The sequence below is a fragment of the Anomalospiza imberbis genome, chromosome 1 (assembly GCF_031753505.1).
Source record: "Anomalospiza imberbis isolate Cuckoo-Finch-1a 21T00152 chromosome 1, ASM3175350v1, whole genome shotgun sequence".
NCBI lineage: Eukaryota > Metazoa > Chordata > Aves > Passeriformes > Viduidae > Anomalospiza > Anomalospiza imberbis.
The window spans coordinates 109,381,999-109,388,350 of record NC_089681.1 but is presented as its reverse complement, the minus strand read 5'-3'; positions in this window follow the sequence as shown (position 1 = coordinate 109,388,350).

Here is a 6,352-nt window from a genome sequence, read left to right as displayed (position 1 = left end):
GGCGGCGCCGTGAGCTCACATCCTGCCCCTCCGGCGGCGCCCGGGCCGTCCCCGAGAGTCTCGGAGGTGCCTCTGCGGTGACACGGTCCGGCTCTTCTGCCACCTCGCCTCGTGGCCTCCTGATGAACTTTCCCCCCCTCGCTTCTGGCTCCGTTCCCTGGAAGGGTTTCTTTTTGGTTTTTTTGCTCTGCAATGGGAAGAAGCCAGGGCGGCAGCGCATAGGTGATGTGCTCAGGCTGGCTTTAAGTTGTTTCCGTCTATTTGTTTAGCCATGTTAAGGAAGAGCTGTGGGCAGCGTCTCCCGTGAGCCTGGTGCTGACCAGCTCAAGCAGTGCGGGTCGGAAGGTGCCTGCAGGAGGTCGGAGTGCTGGTGGAACGGGCCTCAGGAGCATCATTCGGGACCTTCTCTCAGCAAACAGGCGAAGAGCTGCCATGCTTCCCTCTGGTGCTTAGCACTGGGTGCCTGTAGGCTTTTTCAGGTGGCTTCACTTCTAGGGCTGTCCTGACAATGCTTGGTATATCTGAAATATGAGGGAAAAGGCTATTTATGGCAAACAAAATCATTACTTTTCTCACAGGTTAATCTGAAAGTGCTTGAGAGCAAGGAGAAGCCCAGGGCAGAGTTCATTCATTGTTCCCTTTGCCTCTTCCCTTTGCTGAGTTCTTTCTTTGCTACCTGTGATGCATTACTAAAGACGTGGTCTCACAGTCCGGCACCTGTATACTCAGAATTTTCCTTAATACAAGTTTGCCACCAGCCACGTGTGAGGTCACTTAATCACTCAGTCTTCAAAGTGGTTTGGGTTGTCCTAGTGAGGGTTTCTTGCCAGCAGGACTCTCATGTCAGTAATGGACACCTGGAGAGTTAGCCTGTCCCAGGACAGAAATCTTAGCCCAGGCCTAGGGCTAGGTTAGGACTAAGATCAGGGTGAGGAGAGTGAGAAATGGGCAACCTTCTGGCATTAGACTGGTGCCTAAGCACAGTTCCTTCTAGGGTCATAACTGTCATGCCATTTTTTCCCTTCGCAATCCCATGATCTGGACATAACTTCCATTAACAAGACCTTCACCTGGAGGGCAGGCAGGATAGGCATCAAGTGCTGGGGGAGTTTGGAAGAGAAGGCACGTAACTCAGTTTTTGCTCTGCCAGAAGCTTGGCAGGTTGGCTTTGTGCTGGAACACTGTAAACAGCACTATTTAGCTCCTGTGCATAGTGAGTAGAATGTGCAGTGGTGACTATTGTGCTTCCTTTTTGACTTTGAAACAGGCAGTATGCTAGTGGTACCCTGGTATGATCCTTCCTAATCACCTAAAACTTCATTCCCCCGTTTTAGAGCATAACATGGGTGGAGAAAGCTGTGTAAGGAGACAACTGAGTGGCTGCTAAAAGTCTGGCTAAGTTGGTTGTTGATTGTCTTGTAATTTACTAAAAGGGTAATCAGAAAATCTCCATGGACTTGTCTGCAAAACAGTTACATAGGTGTTGCTCTCTCTAATGGAAAAAGTAAATGGATTAAAGGCAGAAAGGTTTTCTCAGTTGCATCGGTCAGCCCCTGCAGGTTAGCTGTGCTCTCCAGCCCTTGATCATACAAGATTGGTTCCGTTTCCAAAAGAGGGCAGGGCTTTTTCATAGCCAGGGCTCTTTGTAGCTGCTGCAGGCAGACTTTGCTCCTAGCTGAGCCATTAGCTGCTGTCTCTGAGCTAAGGCATATTTATTGCCTGTGCACACGGTTGTGATGGGCTACAGTCATGCTTCAAGCCAGTTTTTCAGCCACCTGTGTCAGGGTGACAGCCTCCACAGTACTGCCAGGAGTACAGCATGTGTGGGCACAGGTGCTGAGAGAGATACAACAGCACGTTTTGATGCTCTTTATTTGAAGTCTAGCTAAACTGGCCACAGTAAATGAAGGAGGTGCATTTATGGCTTCAGAGCAATAAAATGGAAAAAAGGAATGAATTGTGTATATGCTCTCCTCTTTCAACTCTTCTTCCTCATTTCAAATACTTTTTAGGTGCTCCTCCAAATCAAAAACAAATAGGAAGGAAAACTTATCATTTCACTGTGGCATCTTTGGTCAGCATTTATTCAGAAGTATACAAGAAGTAGAAATAGACACTTAGTTTTAGCTGTTGATCATGCTGAAGTTAACAAAAAATATATAAGCTGCTGAATACTTTGTCATCTTTTTCCTTGTCTCCCAAAACTGTTTCCATTCAAAAGCAAGCATCCTTGGGTATCTATGCAAATGCAATGCCTTTCATAATTTCTTGAAAAGTCAGAACTCTGCTGCTTCTGCAGAGCTGAGCTTAGACACAGAAAAGCAAAGAGCATTTTTATATCAGAAGTCTCCTTTAAATCATGGATGAGGACAGGAAATTGCCTGGAAACTGCCTGGGCTCAGTGGTGTGTCCTATGATCTCCAATGCTCTTGCCCCAGTACAAAGAATTTATCCCTATTTACTCAGTCCAGGGCTTATGAAAATATTTGTATTGTGTGAAACCAAAACTGCTGTGAAAGAAGAAGGGAGATTTAATGAATCTTCAATCTAAAGCATCTTGGAACATGAACAAAGCTTCTCAAATGCTCATATTTGTATGTTTTACTGAAAAGGGGTTGGAAGGTTTTAATTTCTTATGACTATCTATGCCAGCATATTGGGTAATTTTTGTTTTCAAAATGATTCATTAATATGTCAGTTGACTTTCTAGGAATGGTGCTTTTTAATTACTAATTTGCAAAGGGATTCAAGATCTGTGCGTATCACCCCTGATTAGTATGTCTGTACATTTTAAAACATTCTGCAGCACCATTATGTGCTGTCACATCTTGTGACAGTCTGTCCTGCTGATTTAGCAAGACTGCACTGCATGCAATATGGCAGTGATCCCAGGGACTTAAATGGCTGAGAGAAATATATACTTTCTTTAAAAGTACCTAAGGTAGGAGAACTGCCTCAAGTTTAGTCTCCAGACTAATGTACTGACAGATTTGTTCTCTAGTCATGTGCTAATTGTTTTGGAATGAGAATCATTTCCTCCTGGATCCTTCTACCAAAGCAGCATGTACAAAATTAATTTCACAAAATTCAGCAAGAGACCATATGGAAGGGGAAAATGGTATTTATTTTAAACAAAGTTGATTTCAGTCACTAGCACATTGTGTTGTAGATGTCAGTCCCTTGCACTCCCACACCATGTACTCAGAAGCATCCAGTCATGTGTGATACTTTCATAGACAATCTTCTATTAATGTTTCATTCAGACCAAGTTCAGTATTTCTGCCACACAGCAAGTTAAATTGCTCTAGCACACATGCCCACCGTTAGGTTATACTGGTGCAGTTTTCTTCTGTGTCTGCAGCTACTTTTAACTTTGGGAATTAAAAAGAGAAAGATGGAAATTGTAGAGGTGAGTTCTATTACATACCTTAAAAACCTAAGCCTTAAACATACCTGCAAGCTGTGGATACTTCTTATAACCACCCCCTTGCAGGGGAAGTGGAGCAAGAACAATGCTTTGCTCTTTTTCTTATGCAGGACTGTAGAGATTTACTGAGGAAAATGTTGCTCTGTTTTGAGCTTCAAATGAAATTTGGGTAACTCTTTAATCTCAGGAACTAAACTGTGTAAATTTCCCCTTTCCTACATTTGATTCCTCTGCCCGAGACTGAGAAATGCCTCTTCTGTATTAGCCACAAGTCAGCTAATGGTCATCTTTTATTGGACTAAGTCAGCTCCAGTGCCGAACACCTCATGCTTTTTATTGTCATGTATCTTAGTTTAGTTAACCTAAGCTCCAATGCCAAACACCTTATATATTTAATTACATTATTTTAATTAAATTTTAAAATTATTCTATTTTACTTTTTGTTTTGTGTATTATTATTTTGTTTGGTTTATTTTATTTTATTTTATTTTATTTTATTTTATTTTATTTTATTTTATTTTATCAGTGACTACTTAGTCTTCCTTTGAAATCCAGGGTACAAATGCCAGACTGGGCGCTTGGGCAGAGATTTAACATGTTCTTCAGTAAAGGTACCAGCTCTGTGCGAAACGAGTTGCTCTCTGCCAGATCCAGACTCGGTCTCAGCTGTGACCCCACAGAAATGCCAAGTGTTTCCAAGGAAGCTGGCCTCTGCTGGAAGCTGAGAGGTGTGTGTGTTTATTTTGTGTGCTGATGAGAATTTGGGAGAGTCTAACAGAGTGGCCGGCACATTTTGAAAACATGTTTTAGATAGGCAGATTTTATAGAAAGTGAATGCTTTCCCAAAGCAATTATAACTCACCATTTCCAGGGCTTTGGTTTCCCATGCCCCACTTGTTCCTGTCTCAGTAGGAAATAATTTTACCAAGACATAGAGGAGACTGTTCAAAGCATCTGCTGACAAAGGGCTGAGTATCATGCTGCAAATGCATGTCCTCATTTGCTGGAATTGTAGAGGCAAAAGATAGCACAGAACTGGGGCTGAATATTAAATTTCCCAGCAAGAAACAGCTAGTAGGTGCTAGTTGCTGTGAAATCTGGATGAAATTAAAAGCAATGCCTCCCTTGCAAGGAAGATGATGATGTGAGAGTGAGTTCTTTGGGAACAGGTACACTTAGAAGAAAGCCTGCTGAGAAAAGTCAGGTTTTAAGCTTTCCTGACACACAACTGACAGGAGAATTGGAATGGCAACATCTGGGGAAGTGATGCAGGGCTGGGAATATCTGGCTGTCAGTGGTGTTAGTTATGGGAATGTCGGGCGAGAGGAGAGTGAAATAGACAGTGAATAGTGGTCAGTCCCATAACTGAGTGTTATTGCCCTCCAGGCCCATGTGTGAGAGCAGCCACAGTGATACTGGGTTTGTCCACAGGAGAAAGGACTGAAACAGAATCACTGCTCTTCATGATCTCCTCATGTGAACATACAGCATTAAAAACAGTTGCACCTTATTCTTTCAGTGACAACTTTCTGCCACAGACAGAAGCACTAATGTTTATACTGTGATATCAAACAGTGCCCTTTCTTCTCCACTCTTACCCTTCCCCACTGAAACTGTAAAATATTGGGGAAATTCACCTCAAGAGTCTCTGTCTTGCTGCAGTGAAATTGTTTAGCTCCAAATCTGGGTCTGAATACAACTAATATTGTCAAAGATTTTTGCAAATTTGAGACAAAAATGATGGACTCAGGCCCATCTTTAGTGAAGGATCTATTATCAGATGCTAGGGGTAGTTAGATCAGAACATAATTATGTACTTCAGTGCAGTACTCAGTTGTTAGTCATTCTTCCCTGATGGTGAAATGCGTGACAGTTTCAGGTTTTGATTGGCACCTCCATTACCCGCTCTCAGTAAGCAGATTATTGGCCTCTTTTTTTTTTTTTTTTTTTTTTTTAATAGAAATGTGCCATCTTCACCTTGCACACAGTCTTGTTACCCAGCCTGCTCTAATGTGTGCTGCAGCTAATAAATGAGCAGCTGCCATGGCTACTGTAGCCATACAAAGAAAAGCTCTTCAGCTTTTAAGGAGTGGCTGGAGGCAGGTAATTAACCACAGCTTCACTCCTTGCACGCAAAGCGCCTGCAAAGCCACACGCCAGGCTTCCCTGTGGATTTTCCTTTTATCAGCACTTACTTCAAGGATAGCAGTGTCACTGCCAGTTCTGGCTACAGCAAGAGAGTAAGAAAAAGCAAGGCAAATCTAGTTATAATTAAGCTGGTAATAACAAAGGGGTCTTAAAAATATAATAGCAGATTAATCTTTGGAGAACTTCCTTTCCCCCATTTCAGGCTTTATTCCTTCGTGCTGTTGTCTGTTCACTGCTTCAAGAAATGCATCTCTAATACATCCAGGAGTAGGAAAGTGTTCACCAAATGATCTTGGCTCTTTTCAAATCAATGCATTGTCATTTATACATCTTAATCCACTGGTGCTCCATTTCTGAAGAATCCCTGATATTACAGAGCTATTTAAACACATATTTTAGCATGCAGGGTAAATCACATTCTGCTATGCAGCAGATTGTTATTTGTCTGTCGGGCTACAATCTGATTTCTGCCCACTGACTTCACTGCAAAGTTCTGTGTTGCCTATAATTAGGAATAAATTGGGTCCAAGATTGTTAAATTATATCTTCTCGAGCACAGAAGAACATACCCTGACTTTCAGCCATATCAATGTATTTGCAAACAACAGTGAAATTCTTTTTGGGTCTCACTGAGCCATGACAACATGACAGTCTCTTAGAGCTATAGACTGGATTTCAGGACAGAAATTGCTACTACCAGCTAGTTTGAATTCTTGTAGAGGGAGGCAAAAATTCAGCCAGGAATTTGCTGCAAACATATACATCCTGGGTGAGCTG